At 47.9% G+C, this 17,369-nt stretch overlaps 1 pseudogene; it reads left to right on the top strand.

Annotated features, from left to right (window-relative positions):
* The first annotated feature begins 14,424 nt into the window (after positions 1–14,424).
* On the top strand, positions 14,425–16,903 carry LOC120368096 (uncharacterized; annotated as a pseudogene).
* The last annotated feature ends 466 nt before the right edge of the window (positions 16,904–17,369 follow it).

Here is a 17,369-nt window from a genome sequence, read left to right as displayed (position 1 = left end):
TGGGGAAGAGGCAAGTAATGGAGCTAGTGCAGAAGGTTTAAACAGTAAGAAGGTGTGGGTGTGGTGGCGGCCAGGTCCTGGGAAGGTTCTTGGTTCAGTCCTGGCTGCCACAGGAATGCAAACTCAGAGTTACCAGATCTTTTTATTTGTCAAGAAAAATCAGATATCTGGATTTTTATGTGAACTTTCCCAATTTTCAAAAGCCTGTGAGGACAGAGCAAAACATGTCTGCAGATCGTCAGGGTGCAGACTTGGACGACTACGACGTTCCGGCGGGTCTCCTGGCCTGGTCCCTGCCTGGGCAAAGTATTGTTTCCTTCCTCCTCTCCTCATTCTACTTCTTCCTGGCTAGCTCCCTGAGGTCCTGCCCTTCCCCCCTGGTGTCTGTCACCCTCATTGTAAAGTGGGCAGAGGCCAGCTCAGCCCTCCGGTGGCCAGAATTCAAGGCCCTGGGGCTGAGAGAGGGCAGGTGGGCTGGCACTATGAGGACAGGTGTTCTCATCAGAAGCAGGTTAGGTACAGGACTGCTACCTGGAAGCCCTACCGAGCCTCTTCCCCAACACGGAGGGGGAAAGGTGAGGAGCAGGCAGAGACCTGCAGCCACAAAATGAATGAATGAATGAATGAATGAATGAACAACGGACAGCCCAACCACCGCTGCCATTGGTGGAACTTGGCAGCTGTGCGGTAGGATGGGAGAGTCTCTGGGGGCTCTTCTCAATCACATTAAGGGAGCACCCAGAAGTCCTCTTGGAAAAGTTGGTGCGGCCTTTTTCTGGGAGCCCCAGTCCAGCAAACAGGCTCAAGGCCAGGACCCAGTGAAGCCAGCCGCCCCCTGGCGCCCAATCTCCATCTCGGGCCTCGGATTTGAATCAGCCGCCCCCGCCCCGCGCCTTCCCAAGAGCCCGGCCGGGGCTGACGGAAGCGGGGGTGCAGGGCGCGGGCACGGGGGTGGGCCCTTGCATCAAGGCCCTTCCCAGAAGGGGCAGCTCCTTCCCAGCACCGGCCGGCTGGTCTCCCCCGCGCCCGCCCTTCCCGGATATCCCGGCGGCGCGCGCTGCCGCCTTTCCCGGGCGGCTCGGGCCGGCGAGGTCCGGGAGCCCTCGGTGCTGCGATGGGAAGCGCCTGCCCACGGCCCGGCCCGGGAACACGCTCTCGCGCCCTCCAGGGCCCTGAGCTGTTCCTGGGAAAGGGCGTCGACGAAGCCCGGGTACAACCCCTTCCTTTCTCTTGGCACTTCTCAGTAAACCCTCCAGGTGTCCAGGCGGGGCGCTTTCCACGGCCGGCCCCGCCCTGGGTCCGGGTCTGCGGTGGGTCCCTTGGCTCACTCGACCTCAGTGCCCACCACATGGACAAGCCTTGAAACTCATCCGTTTAAACATCATCAGACAAACTTAAACTGAGGAACATTTCACAAAACTACAGAAAGACGAGAAGAGCTGAGAAACTGTCCCAGACAGAAGGAAAGGAAAAAGAACAGCTAGATGCAGTGCGTGACCGGTTTGCGTCTTGGATGGGGGGGGAAATTGCTGTTAAGGACCTAATTGGCAACATTTGCATGTGGATTATATAATAGCAATATTGTATCAATGTTACATTTCCTGAATTGGACCACTGAAATGTGGTTATGAAGAAGAATGGCCTCGGTTTGGCTTCTCTGAAGTGTTTAGGGATTAAGGATCATGTCTGCAGCTCCACCTCAAAATGGTTTAGAAATAAAATATAAGTACATTATTAGTCCCCAAACAATTAAGCAGATGGCTATTACATGGCTCAGAAATTCCACTCCCAGGTGTATGTCCCAGAGAAATGAAACGTATGTCCACACAAAAACTTGTACAGGAATGTTCATAGCAGAATTATTCATAATAGTCAAAATATAGAAACAGCCCAATATCCATCAAGGGCTGGACAGCTACAATGTGATCCATCCATGTATTGGACTGTGATAAAGCCATTAAAAGGAATGAAGGACTGATACATGCTACAAATGGATGAATCTTGAAAACGTTATACTAAGTGAAAAAAATGAGTCACTAAAGACTACAGATTATAAGACTGTTTATATGCAGTTTCCACAATAGACCTTACAGTCTATTCTGTCTATATAGAGACTATATATTATAGTCTCTATAAAGACAGAGTAGGTCAGTGGTTGCTTAGGGCTGAGGTTAATTGGGTTTAGGGAGGTGATAGCTGAAAGAGGTACAAGGTTTTGTTTTTTGATTTTTCTTTTTTTGAGACAGGGTCTCACTCTATCACCCAGGCTGGAGTAGAATCACGGCTCACTGCAGCCTCAACCTCCTGGGATCCTCCTGCCTAAGCCTCCCCAGGAGATGGGACCAAAGTCACATGCCACCACACCTGGCTAATTTATTTTTTATAAAGATAGGGTCTTGCCTTGTTGCCCAGGCTGGTCTCGAACTCCTAGGCTCAAGCAATTCCCCCTAACTTAGCCTCCCAAGGTGCTGGGTTGATTACAGGCATGAGCCACCACACCTGACTCAGGGTTTCTTTTTTAGGTGATGAAAATATTCTAAAATTGACTTTCTGTTAATGGTTGCATATATGGTATGTGACTTGTATCTCAAGAAAACTGTTACAATGATAATATGTATTTACGTAGACAGAAAAAAAGAGAAAGTGATTGATAAAGCAAATGTGGCAAAACGTTAATGACTCTTGAAACTGGGGGATGGATATTCAGAAATTAATTGTACTATTCTTGTATCTGTCCTGAGTGATATGGTTTGTCCCCACCCAAATCTCATCTTGAATTGTAGTTCCTATAATCCCCACATATAATGGGAGGGACCCAGTGGGAGGTAATGTAATCATGGGGTGGTTACCGTCATGCTGTTCTCATGATAATGAGTGAGTTCTCACGAGATCTGATAATTTTATAGGGGCTTTTCCCCCTTTTGCTTGGCTTGCTACCACCATGAGAAGAAGGATGTGTTTGCTTCCCCTTCTACCATGATTATAAGTTTCCTGAGACCTCCCCAGCCATGCTGAACTGTGAGTCAATTAAACCTCTTTCCTTTATAAGTTACCTAGTCCCAGGTATGTCTTCATTAGAAGCATGAGAATGGACTAATACACTGAGATTGAAATTACCTCAAAATTTTAAAAGTTAATTTTTTTTTTTTTAAGATGGAATCTCACTCTGTTGCCCAGGCCAGAGTGCAGTGGCAAGATCTCAGCTCATTGCCACCTTCGCCTCCTGGGTTTGAGTGATTCTCCTGCCTCAGCCTCCTGAATAGTTGGGATTACAGGCATGCACCATGACACTTGGCTAATTTTCATATTTTTAGTAGAGATGGGCTTTCCCCGTGTTGGCCAGGATGGTCTTGAACTCCTGACCTCAAGTGATCCACCTGCCTCAGCCTCCCAAAGTGCTGCAATTAGAGTCATGAGCCACCGCGCCTGACCTAAAAGTTGATTTTTTAAAAAGAGAGAAATTTACCAATCTACCCACCTTCCATCTAGAGGCTGGTCAAGGAGAGGTTGCAGTACAGGTTCAGGAGCGTGACAATCTGGGCTCCAAGCTCAACTCCACCGTTTCCTAAATTGCATTGCCTGGCCTGGCGAGGTGGCTCATGCTTGTAATCCCAGCACTTTGGGAGGTCAAGGCAGGTAGATCATGAGGTCAGTAGTTCAAGACCAGCCTGGTGAAACACTGTCTCTACTAAAAATACAAAAATTAGACGGGCACAGTGGCAGGCACCCATAATCACAGATACTTGGGAGGCTGAGGCAGGAGACTTGCTTGAACCCGGGGAGAGGGCACAGAGGTTGCAGTGAGCAGCGATCACACCAGTGGACTCCAGCCTGGGCAACAGAGTGAGACTCCATCTCAAAAAATAAATAAATAAAATGTTTAAAAATAAATTACATTACCTTGAGTGAGTTACTTAACTGCCGGGGGCCTCCGTTTCCTTGTCTGTAAAATGGTAATGACACCAATAGTACCTAAAGCAGAGAACTTGCAGAGGATTCAAGATAGTACACATGAAGCTGTTAAATTTTTTCATGTGGTAAGCGCTCAATAAATATTAGCTGTTATTGTTCATCTGAAATAATTTTAAGGCTGGGAGCAGTGGCTCATTCCTGTAATCCCGGTGCTTTGGGAGGCTGAAGCAGGAGGATCACTGGAGGCCAGAAATTCAAGACCAGCCTAGGCAACAAAGTGAGATCCCCCATCTCTACAAAAAAAATTGAAAAATTAGCCAGGCATGGTGACGTGTAACTTTAGCCCCAGCTACGCAGGAGGATCTCTTGAGCCCAGGGACTTGAGGCTACAGTGAGTGAGCTATGATCATATGACTACACTACAGCCTGGGTGACAGAGACCCTGTTTCAAAAAATAATAATAATAATAATAATTTTGAAATAATTTTTCGTTTCCTTTCTTATTACAAAAATAATCCTTTTTTTATTTTTGAGATGGAGTCTCGCTCTGTCGCCAGGCTGGAGTGTAGCGGTACTCCGCTCACTGCAACCTCTGCACACCCCTTCCTGGGCTCAAGCAATTCTCCTGCCTCAGACTCCCAAGTAGCTGGAATTACAGGTGCCTGCCACCACGCCCATCTAATTTTTTATTTTTAATAGTGATGGGGTTTTACCATCTTGGCCAGGCTGGTCTTGAACTACTGACCTTGTCATCCACCTGCCTCGACCTCCCAAAGTGCTGGAATTAGGCATGAGTCACCGCACCTGGCCAGGTGGCTCCTGGGTTCAAGGGATTCTTCCGAGTAGCTGGGGTTACAGGAACATACCACCACGCCCAGCTAATTTTTATATTTTTAGTAGAGACAGGGTTTCAGCATGTTGGCTAGGATGGTCTTGATCTCCTGACCCCGTGATCTTTCCTCACCCTCCCAAAGTACTGGGATTACCAGCATGAGCCACTGCGCCCTGCCCTACAAAAGTAATACATGTTAATTATGGAAATTTTGGAAAATACAGATATACAAACAAGGAAATAAAAATAAAAATCACTGTACCCTGAAATTCTGTGAAAATTGCTGTTGATACTTTGGAATATATTCTTCTGGGCTGTGATGTATTTACAATGTTTAGCATATTGTACGTATTATTTTATAACTCGCTTTGTTCACTGTATATAACAGACATTTACTATTTACCACGTCAGGTGTTCAGCTTAGTGCTAAGGGTTCTGACATGAATAGGAGAGACACCTAGCTCTTGGGAGTGAGTGAAATCTAGAAGTAAGAAAGACTTATCAGCCAATAACAATTCGATAGAAATCACCTTGATACAAAAAAGGATTTGCTCAACTCGGCCTTGAGATGTTGAAATGGCTTTTCAGAGGTTCTCAGTGGGTAAAGAGATGTTTCAGACAGAGAAATGGGGGAGTCCTGCCTGGGCAGATGAAATGATGTGCAGGCCAGCTGGGGCATGTTTGGCCTGTTTCAGTAAGTGGAGCATAGCAGGAGGCAAGATGGAACAGCAGCGTGGCTGGGACCAGCTTCCTAACGGGCCTTAAGTGCCGTGCCAATGTTTCTGAGTACTACACAGTCTTCAAGAGTTAGAACAGATCGCCAGCCTTCCAATGCTTCCTCTCATTACACGATATTTAGATTCCCAGACTTTAGAGCCAGATCAGCTGAGTCCAAACCCTGTCTGTGCAACGACAAGCTGTGTGACCTTGGGCGAGTTACTTAACCTCTCCGAACCTTGATTCCTCCTGCCAACAATGGAAAAAAATAATAGAACCAATCTCTCTGGGTTGCTGTAAATATTAAATGAATTTACAGTTCATGTGACATGTATAAGCAAATGTTTGGCGCACAGTAAGCCCCGAGTATCTGTTGTTATTTGTCAGCTACCATCACCTCAACTCTCTCTTCTAGCAGCTACATCTTCTGTAATTTAACCCCAAGGAAGTTTAAGAACAAGGTGGGCTGCCTAGAGCCCCGGTTTGCAGGCGCGGGTTGTTTGTCAGAGCTGGAGCTGGGGAGCTTCCAGCCAAACCCTGAGACTTGGGAAGGGGTCAAGAAAAGAGTCTCCTTACCGACCACTTGTGGGGGCTCCTAACTAACATCCCGTCCCTCCTCCCCACTGTCAGGAAGGCATCCCCAGGGCTGGAACAGGCGCATACGGCTGCCTTCTCCCTTGAGGAGAAAGCTGTGACGGAAACCCTTTTCTCTAGGGAGGAAGTGAGCAGGGAATGACATTTGTGTCCCCACCAGTATGCAAATCATCTTATGAGACAAATGATTTTGCAGGAAAACACATCCTGTTTCCTCTAGAACATTTCCCTTGATGTCTGGGGGGAACTGATGGGGATGCTCAGGGTCAAAGCAAGTGTTCAAGAAGCTCCTGCCCCTGTCCCCAAGAAGCCAGAGGGGTGGTAGAGAAGGGACTAGGCTTGGCAGCTGAAAAGAAAACTGGCCCCGGGCATGCAAGCTCCCCCGCCGGGTTTTCCCAGATGACAAGGGTGTAGAGAAGCCTGGTGGAGCAGGGTCTGGGGAGCCAGGGGTCCTGGCTCCTAGGGCTAGCTCAGCCCCCTCACCCACAGGATGACCTTGGACAAGTCCTTTCCCTCTAGGCCAGAGTTTTCTTATCTGTAGTATGAGAGGGTTAAATGAAATCAAGGGTTTGTAATTTGGGGTACATAGATCCCTAAATCATGAATGGGCTTCAGGGGATTGCTGTCACCCCTCCAGTGCATGCAAATATACAATGTGCATGTGTATATTTTTCTGCCGAGGTGTGCAAAGCTGTCATTAGTTCACAGAGGGATCTATTACCCAGACAGAAGCTTAGGTGGCCTCTTGGGCCCCTTGGGGCTGGGTGCTGGGCAGATGGAAGTTTCTCAGGGCCAAGGATATGCCTTTAACACCAGCAAGGCATATAGTATCTGCCACACTGTAGAGGCTCAGTGTTTGTTGAATGAGTGAATGAATGAATGACACTCATCAAATGCTGGGTAATGAGCACAGCAAAGGATGGAGATGAATACTGGCGCAGGGCCTCAGCTGTGGGAGTGAAGTGGGCCAGTGAAAGGGCCAGTAAGGGGTCAGGGTTGGGAAGAACAGGAGAGGTGTCTGAGAATGTATCCTGGATCTGCTCAGCACAGGGGCTGTCTGGCTTGGGTTTCTAGTCACTACCAGCCATGCACACCTCTTGTATCCCTTTGTTCCTTATGGAAGACTGGGCCAAGCCAAACTCAGCCCCGGGTTCAGCAACTAAATCAGTTTGGTTGCAGCAATTAAAATTCTCAACTTTCTCCAACCAGAAAATCCATCACACTTGAAGAATGTAGCCTGGTCTCCAGGGGTCACTGGGACTGGTCTGGAAGTGAGTACAAACGGGGGTCAGTTGGTCTGCCTGCCAAGGACACCTCCAGCCCTAACTATCCCCTATACCCTTCATTCAGGCACTGGCCCCGCTTGGACTTTTGGCTGAACTCTGTCACCCTCTAGTATCTTGAGCTCTCCCTGTCCACTCATACCTTCTTGCTGGCCTACAAACACGCACTGGTTTCTACACTGGTCTCTCTTGTCCTTAAAATGCCTTCACAAATTTTTTATGATCTGGGAAAATGCTTGTGAGTTGATGATTAGGACACACACACGCGTGCACACACACACGCGCGCACACACAATTGTAGATCTATAGTAGTCTCAACCCCAAAATATAAAACATGTAGAAATACATTTACACAAACATAATGTTTTGATGTTTGCTCTGTCTTCAGACCATTCTGTTTCTCCCCTTCTGTTATAAAAGAAATGTGCTCAGATGAGAGGGATTCTGACAACTCAGTAGCAGAGGAGGCACAGGGGCTGAGGGCGTCTGGCAGGGGAGACCCCCAGGGAGGACAACATCATGGTCCAAGATCCAGAGGCCCCCAGGCAGGTACAGACCTGGCTAAAGGAAGCTCATGTAGTTCCCTGGGAAGGCCAGGCTTGGGAAAACTGGTTTCAGCTAGTCAGGCCCTTGGAGGTAGGACCTCAGCCCATTGGAAGGAGTAGGGGGAGAGGGTTGGTGCAGGACCCAGCAGAATCCATTCCCTTGGAGAGGGGCGGCAAGGGCTGGGGCCAGGCCTGGGGCTCATGAATGAGCCAGCTCTGCCTGGAGAATTGGGACAGACCAGCTTTCCCCCAGGCAGAGGCCAGCACAGGAGAGGCAGAGGAGAGATGGTAGGGATCTCAGTTAGTCTCCCCAGGGCTCAACTCAGCAGGCTAGATACAGCCGGGGAAGTCAATTACGGATGAAATGCCTCCTCTCTTTCTGAAGGGAGAACTGGAAGCTGTTTCCCCCTTTGCACTTTTCAGTCTGGCTTCCAGCCTCATCTGGTTTCTAGGACCATTCTCTTTTCAGAGCCCCAGAGGTCTCCATCCAACAGCTCCAGTGTTAACACTACCAGTGCCCCTTCCTGGAACCCTCCGCATGCTTGGCCTTCCTGGCCTCAAGCTCCCCAGTGTTCTTCCCCTCGGGTCACCCCTTGTTCCTTTACTGTGCCCTTGCCAAGCCCTTCTTTCCCTGCTATGGGAACTGCCAATGCACAGGACCTGGGATTCTGCTCTTCCTTCTCTACAGTGGGCTCCCTTGGAAAGTCAGCTCTCTCCGGGATTGATGCTTCCACATCAACAACATAATGGATAGTAGAGAGTCATGGTCACCACTGGGTAGAGGGTAGGTTTTTAAAAAATACTATCATCCGGCCGGGCGCGGTGGCTCACGCCTGTAATCCCAGCACTTTGGGAGGCCAAGGCAGTTGGATCACGAGGTCAAGAGATCGAGACCATCCTGGTCAACATGGTGAAACCCCGTCTCTACTAAAGATACAAAAAATTAGCTGGGCATGGTGGCGCAGCCTTTAGTCCCAGCTACTCGGGAGGCTGAGGCAGGAGAATTGCCTGAACCCAGGAGGCAGAGGTTGCAGTGAGCCAAGATCGCGCCATTGCACTCCAGCCTGGGTAACAAGAGCGAAACTCCATCTCAAAAAAAAATAAAAATAAAAAATACTATCATCTTCCACTTTGGGAGTCTGTGGGTGGATCGCCTGAGGTCAGGAGTTTGAGACCATCCTGGACAATATGGTGAAAACCCATGTCTACTGAAAATACAAAAATTAGCTGGGCATGGTGGTGCATGCCTCTAATCCCAGCTACTCTGGAGGCTGAGGCAGGAGAATCGCTCAAACCGAGGAGACAGAGGCTGCAGTGAGCTGTGATCATGCCACTGCACTCCAGCTCGGGCAACAGAGCAAGACTCTGTCTCCAAATAATAATAATAATAATATCATCCTGACTTTGCAGATGAGAAAAAAATTCAGATGAGTTAGAAGACCCACCCAAGGGTCACCCATCTTAGGCAACCCACCCTTTTACCTCCTTCTCTTCCATCATGGCCCCATCCCCCACAGTAACCTGTGAGGCTATAACACCACAGAAGGAAGCGCCACTTAATCATGAGTGACTAGGCCAACTCCTCCTGCCCAACCCCATGTCAAGCTGTCCCAGGCATGCGTCATGGCCACTCCCTGACCTGACTTGAGAATTGGCCTTGGGAGCAATACTGAGCTGTCAATCTGACTTCCTGTTCCTTTCTCCCCTCTTCCCCTGCTCAGAGCATCGAGGGAGGGAGGCGGTGTGGGTCTCTTCTTTTCCAGAATCTTATTAAAGTAATCACAGGCAGCCAGGCACGGTGGCTTGCGCCTGTAGTCCTAGTACTTTGGGAGGCTGAGGCAGGCAGATCACCTTGAGGTCGGGAGTTCGAGACCAACCTGGCCAACGTGGTGAAACCCTGTCTCTACTAAAAATACAAAAATTAGCAGGGTATGGTGGTGCATGCCTATAATCCCAGCTACTTGGGAGGCTGAGGCAGGAGAACCGCTTGAACTCAGGAGGCAGAGGTGGCAGTGAGTTGAGATTGTGCCATTGCAGTCCAGCCTGGGTGACAGTGAAACTCCATCTCAAAAAAAAAAAAAAAAAAAAGAACCATAAGCTATAGTAGGTAGCACTGTTGCCATTTGACCAGTATCTATTACAATGAGTATCTACTATACACCTATACACCCAGAACTTTCCTGGGTTCTCGGGATATAGCAATGAGCAGAACAAATTCTTTTTTTTAATTCTTCTTTGAGATAAGAGTCTCACTCTGTCACCCAGGCTGGAGTGCAGTGATGCAATCTCAGCTCACTGCAACCTCGGTTCAAGTGATTTTCGTGTCTCAGCCACCTGAGTAGCTGGGATTACAGCCATGCGCCACCAAACCCAGATAATTTTTTTGTATTTTTTAGTAGAGACAGGGTTCACCACATTGGCTATGGAATTAGTATTTTTCAGTAGAGACAGGGTTAGTAGAGACAGGCTATGAAATTTGTGTTTTTTAGTAGAGACAGGGTTCACCATGTTGGCTAGGCTGGTCTCAAACTCCTGGCCTTAAGTGACCCACCCACCTTAGCCTCCCAAAATGCTGGGACCACAGGCATGAGCCATTGCACCTGGAGCAGAACAAATTTTTATTCTATATATTGTAATAGAACTGTATTGAACGAAGTATTTCAGCCTTGGATGCCACATGCTTAAACCCATGAAGATGAGAAGGCCCAAACGCTTTCACCATCGAGGAAACTTATTGTTTTGTCTGCTCAGAACAGCACCTCCCTTCTTTGGGGGGCCTGCTCCTTCACCACTCCAGCTGTAATTACGGAAGGAAGCTGCCAATTATTGTGTATTGCTCCAGTGTTCACAGGAATGAGCATGGAACCCCTGTTGGGCCAGTCACTGAACGCTAGAGCCCCTTCGCCACAGTGATTGGTCTAGGAAGAGTCACATGATCTGGGTTGAACAAGTCAGAATGCTTCCATAGCTTTTTCCTTCAAAAATGTTTTAAATTAATTTTAAATGCATAAATTATACATGAATATGTTATCATTGAAAAAGTTCAAACCTGACAGTCTCCTGTAATGTCAACACTTAATCTTAGCTTCACCAGAGATAACCAAGGTGATTTAGTGACTCTAGACCTTTCTCTATACATTTTCATACATTTAGAAATATGTTATAAGCATATATAGAGAAATATGTATTATTATTTCAAAGTTTTGCTTTGGTTTATGCTTGAGTGAGATCATATTGTATCTATGTATTACAAATTACATTTTTCATCTACCAAGATGTCTTAGGGGTTTACGTCAGTACATACTTCATTCTTTTCAATAGCTTCCATGTTTTCAGTGTATAAAATATACCATGGTTTAAAGATGGACATTTAGGTTTTTCTTAATTTTTCACTACAAATAATTCAAATAACATCCTGGACTGTGTTTACTGTACGCATGTATGCGAGTTACTGATCTGGATTTTGAGATATGGCATCAGGAGATCCATGATAACCACATTTCAGATCATGAGATACTGACAAATTTCCCTCCGGAGGGACTGGGACCATTTGTGTTCCCTTGAATAGTGTATCAGAGCATTAGGGTCTCCATTTTCCCTTCCTTCCTCAGTACTGGAAAAGAAGAAAGTTTAACATTTTTGAACTTCAGTGACTGCACGCTGGTACGCAGCTGTTTGCTGTCCTCTAGCTGGAGCTGGCGAGGAGGAATGCTTTCCTCTCTGGCCACTGGGCTGTGAGGATGGGCACACAGCGCCTCACAGCCTTGAGAGGTGGTGGATAAACTGACATCCAGAGGGAAGGGTAAGTCCCAAGGATGTCCACTCCTTGAACCCAGGTGTTGTATCCCTGCTGTCTCCACAGTAGTTTATGTAAGCCAACATCTTCACCTTTGGAGCTCAAGCTAATTAGAATTTTGCTTCTGTTACTTTCAGCCAAAAGACTGAACTCACGACTAAAACGTATAAATGACCATTGTGTCTCATCCTTGACCCTGAGATCTAGAACGGCGTCTGGCTCACAGTGGATGCTCAGAAAATATTTGTGAAATAAACACATAAAACTCTTTACATCTGCAATTTCTGCCACACCACCTCTGTGTCACATCCTTTCTTCAAAGTCTGGCTTAATATTCACCGAGACCAAAATACAAAAATCAGCCAAGCATGGTGGCAGGCACCCGTAATCCCAGCTACTTGGGAGGTTGACGCAGAATTGCTTGAACCTGGGAGGCAGAGGTTGAAGTGAGCCAAGATGGCACCACTGCACTCCAGTCTGGACAACAGAGTGAGACTCCATCTCCACAATAATAATAATAATTAATTAATAAATACAAAATATAAGCTGGGTGCAGTGGCTCACGCCTGTAATCCCAACACTTTGAGACACCAAGGGGAGGTAGATCACTTGAGGCCAGGAGTTCAAGACCAGCCTGTCCAACATGATGAAACCCTATCTCTACTAAAAATAAAAAAAATTAGCTGGGCATAGTGGTGCACATCTGCAATCCCAGCTATTTGGGAGGCTGAGGCAGGAGAATTGCTTGAACCCAGGAGGTGGTGGTTGCAGTGAGCCGAGATCACACCATTGCACTCCAGCCTGGGCGACAGAGTGAGTGGAACTCCTTCTCAAAACAACAGCAATGACAAGAAAAAACTACAAATGAGGGCAGAAATGGGACAGTTCCTTGCCTCTGTCAGGCTCTGCAAAGCTGTGGGGCTGCTGTTTCCTAACTTTAGGTCACTAAACTAACAACAAATATTCACACCTTCATTGTCTACACTCAAGGCAGAGCAGGTGCCTTTTCCTCCACAGCCCCTTAGCCCATGCTGCTCTGTGCAAGCTCTGGCTGACTGTTGGCTGCAGGCTCCTGGGCTATCAAAAGGGCCTGGATGTGACACCCTGGCAGATGCAGCTGACTGGAGAAGGGGAGCCCTGGTCCCCTTCTTTCTTAGGTCACATAATCAGAGGCAGCAGCTATTCTTCTATCTAGGTGGGGAGCCACTGGCACACGGAAGGCCATAGAAACTCAGGTTAGATGCCTGCTGGGCTGAGACAGAAGCTGGAAGGTCATCAGGAACAGAGCTTGTCTCGCCACTTAACCCTGAGCTCCACACGAGGACCAGAGCAAGTATGGGGTGCACAGGCTGCTTCTCGCCATGGTCTCAGACAAAGGAAAATGCCCAAGGCCCTGGTGTGCCAGAGTAGTGAGACACCCGTTGTGCATTGCCAAATTTAGCAAATAAAAATACAAGACAGACACCTCACTTAGATGCGAATTTCAGACAAGCATCAGTATTTTTAAAATGTATGTCCCATGGAATATTTGAGATATACTGATACCAAACACTACTTGTAATTTATCTGAAATTCAAATTTAACTGGGCATCCCCTATTTTATCTGGAAACCCTCCACACCCTCCAGGGTTAAAAGGGCTGGGGGGTGGGACGCCCGCAGCCACACCCCACTGGAGGTTCTGAGCATTCTCCCAGGAGGATGCTTCCTGCTGCCTGCCAGGTTGTGTCCTCAGTTCCTAGGTAGTGACCCCAGCAGCCCAGCACCAATGAAAAGAAGAAAGGCAACGAAGCAGAGGGAAGAACGAGCGGTCCCCTTAGATTTCACCCTTGAGTCTCTTTGAGGTAAGAGTCACCTGTCACCTTCATAGGGCCTTGTCCACATCAAAGGAGGTCGTGGCTGCCAAGCACTTTCACATTACAAGTGCCCTTCCCCTGCCAGGGGTGTCGTGGTAGGGCCTGCACTTGCCTTTGCTCAGCTCTTAAGGGTTGGCGTCCCTAGTGACCCTCCCTTTTCCCTGAGTCATCTCACCCACTGCCTGGCTCCAGTCACATCTATAAGTGGATGGCAACCCACTTAGCACTCCGGCCCCCTTTACAGTAGAATAAATATCCACCACTTATTCAGGGGAAACAGCCTCAGACCCCTATTTTCATGTGCCTACTAGACACCATCCCAGGAGCCTTTCTGTCCCTGTCCCGCCCCCCTACCACTGCCCACAGGCAGACTCTGCCACCTCTGCCAGCTCTTATCTGAATAATGGAGACGGCCTCCAGCTTGCCCTGCCCCAGTTCCCTGCCCATATCACACCCGGGGGTGAGTTTCTAAAAGTCTGACCATGGCGCTCCTCTGCATGAGACCCTTCCATGGCTTCCTCTTGGTCTTGTGATAAAGTCAAAACATCTTGCTTGTCTTCTGCTCTCATATAGCCACATTTCTTGTCATGTCACCAACTGCCAACACTGTACCTCTTCTCCAGCCCCCTGTCCCACCAAATGCCTCCAGCCCACCATCCCACTGTCCGCTGCCCCACCCGCCCTGCCCGGCATTCCTTGGTCTAGCAATGCCCTTCACTGATCCCTTTACTAGTGAAAGGATTAGCAGAGCTCCCACATCCATCCCTGAAGAATGGGGATCTTTGCCTTCCTACAAGGCTTCCTAGGGTCTGAGAGAGAATCAAATGAGAAAGGGGATGTAAAACTATTTTGTAAACTGAAAAAAGTTTGTAAGAAGTCAAGAAGAATAAAATGACCAATGGTCTAAGAGAGCCTTATAAGCTTCCTTATCAGCTGACCTCAGAGGCCCACAAGAAGCGCAGGGGAACAAGTATGTGAGGGGCCTGGGGAAACTGTGGCATTTGCGCTAGGAAGGTGATGGGCGGGTCATGCTTTGGGTGGGGAGGGAGCATTATCACTGGAGCAGCCATAACCTATTTGTGAGGTACGTGTCTGCATGAAAACCCCTAGAGAGACGGGGTGGTGACAAGGGGGTGCAGGATGGTGGGGCTTAGGCCCCTTCCTTCCAGCTCAGCCAGGTGAGTCATCCGGAGGTGCTGGCCCAAATCTCAACTCCTCCACTTGAGACTGAGCTGAAATGGTCCAGAGGATGTGCCCAGAGGATGGAGACAGCAATACAGTGAATGAGTCATGGAGCTGAGTCAGAGCCCACTCAGCCCCTTTCAGAGCTCTGACGAAGGCTGTGCCAGCATAGCGGCATTCTTCCAGTCTTGCCCCTTCTCTACACACACACACACACACACACACACACACACACAAGCACATACACACACGCGCACACACGCATGCACACACAGATACACATGCACATACATGCGTGTGCACACACATGCACGTGCACACACACACACACACACACACAAACACCCCTACAAACCTATGACCTCACCACATGCCTCTGACTGCTAGCCTCACTTACTTCACAGGTTCAGTGAAATCCCACTGAGTCTCTTATGTAATAGGCTTTCTTCATGCTCACATTCATTCATTCACTGTTCAGGTACTGGGATAAAAACCCAGTCCTTGCCTTCAAAGAGCTCTCCACCCAGCAGAGGAAACACAGTCTCCAACCATGCCTTGTCACTGCAGACGGAGCAAGGCATGGCCGTGGGAACACCTCACACAGCATCTGTATCTGGGCTGATAGAAGGGGGAGTGAGGAACACAGACCCTCAAAGAGAGATGAATCAAGAAGCCACTGTTCTAAACATCTGGTCCCAGGACTCCCAAGCCTGGTCCCCTCTACTTTCCAGTGGGAACACCAAGCCTGAAGGTGCGTCTACACAGACCCAAACAGCATCGTTTCCTTTTTCTTCCAATTAATGTGGATACTTTGATATATGCAGGAATAGCCTAGGCTAATGGTCACAGAACACGTTCTGGCCTGACCTGTTTCCAATGTGAAGACTGAATTTTGGCTTTGAATCAGCAGCAGAGCCACCTGATTATATAAGAAAATATGCAATACCAAAACTGGGATAACTTAGAAGTCATCTAATTCCAGGCTCACTGCTTGCTTCATTTCGTAGGAGTAGAAACTCAAATCCAGAGAGGAAAAAGGAAGTCTTCTGATAATTTCCATCTATTTTCCAGTCCTTAAGTAAATATAATTTTTACTACAAAAATAAACCACATTAGAAAACAAAAAAGAAAACCCAGCTGGGCGCCATGGCTCACGCCTGTAATTCCAGCACTTTGGGAGGCTAAGGCAGACGGATCACCTGAGGTCAGGAGTTCGAGATCAGACTGGCCAACATGGTGAAACCCCGAAACCCCGTTTCTACTAACAATACAAAAATTAGCTGGGCGTGGTAACACACACCTGTAATCCCAGCTACTTAGGAGACTGAGGCAGTTGAATCTCCTGAACCCTGAGGCAGAGGCTGCAGTCAGCTGAAACTGCACCAACCACCAACGCACTCCAGCCTGAGAGATAGAGCAAGACTCTGCCTCAGAAAAAAAAAAAAAAAGAGAGAAGAAAAACCACATTAATCTCAATACACTAACATATCTATTGATATCATTTTGCTACTATTTCTTTACAATTTCTGTTCACACAGTTGTAATCATACAATATATGCCATTTTGTACATTACTTTTTAAATTTGCCAAAAGCAATGTCATTCGCGATGCTCGGTCAGCTCCCCAGGCAGTTCTCCTGGTTCCACTCCGAGTTTCTGAAGAATCCGAAGGTAGTTCGCCTTGAGGTTTGGCTGGTGGAAAAGATCTTCGGCAGGGACGGAGAGCGCATCCCGCAAGCCCAGGGTCTGTCCCAAATCCTGATTGACGGGAATCACTTGGACCCCAGCGGCGAGGCTGAGATCTGATATTCGGGAGGCCTTCTTACCAGGAGGACACAATCAAGATGATCGGGAACTTGGCTATCACCGAAAGGCTCAGAAAAGGCCTTCGCCCAGGATGTAACCACTCGGAAGGCCAAAAGCCAGCGGTCTTCACTAAAAGTCCAGGAAGCCGGGACCCAGCGTTCGGTGGAGGTCTGGGAGGTTGGGTCATAGGGTTCTCCGGTGGAGGTGCGGGAGGCCGGGACCCAGCAGTCCCTCAAGGCTGCCAGTGAGTCAGGGACCCAGCGATCTCCCGAAGCTGCCAGCAAGGCACAGACCCAGTGGCTTTACGTGGATGCCCGGGACCCAGTTACTAGATTATGAAGGCCCTGGAACCAGAGCCAGTCAGGGGTTAAGTGGAAGCCCGATACACTTAAGCCCCAGAAGATGGGGTTGGGGGTGGGGGAATGATGACGTGAATTGTTTTTGTTTTACCCCTTCTGTTGAATGGTTGCAAACACAAACGAGTTCTAATAAAGAATTGCATTTCAAAATAAATAAATAAATAAATTTGACTTTATGTTCTAAGAACTTCCACCACATTTTTACTCTTCATAACCATCATTTTAATGACTATGTAATATTCCAGCAAGGAGAGGTTCTTAATGTTTTCATGACTTACTTAATTTCATTTCCTTATTGGAGGACATTTAATTTATGCCCTAAATATGACTAACATAATGACAGATATTGCGGTTTTCATTTATTTCTTTCTCTGGGGATAGAGAGATTTCCATAAATGGAATTGCTATGAGGTAAAAGGTGTGAACATTTTAAAGTCTCTCGGTACATGTTAACAAATTGCTTTAAGACTGTACTAATTAGGCCAAGCAT

This window comes from Saimiri boliviensis, chromosome 1, assembly GCF_048565385.1.
Source record: "Saimiri boliviensis isolate mSaiBol1 chromosome 1, mSaiBol1.pri, whole genome shotgun sequence".
In the NCBI taxonomy this organism is placed as follows: Eukaryota; Metazoa; Chordata; class Mammalia; order Primates; family Cebidae; genus Saimiri; species Saimiri boliviensis.
Note: the sequence above shows the minus strand (reverse complement) of the source record. Positions and strands in the feature narration are given on the sequence as shown.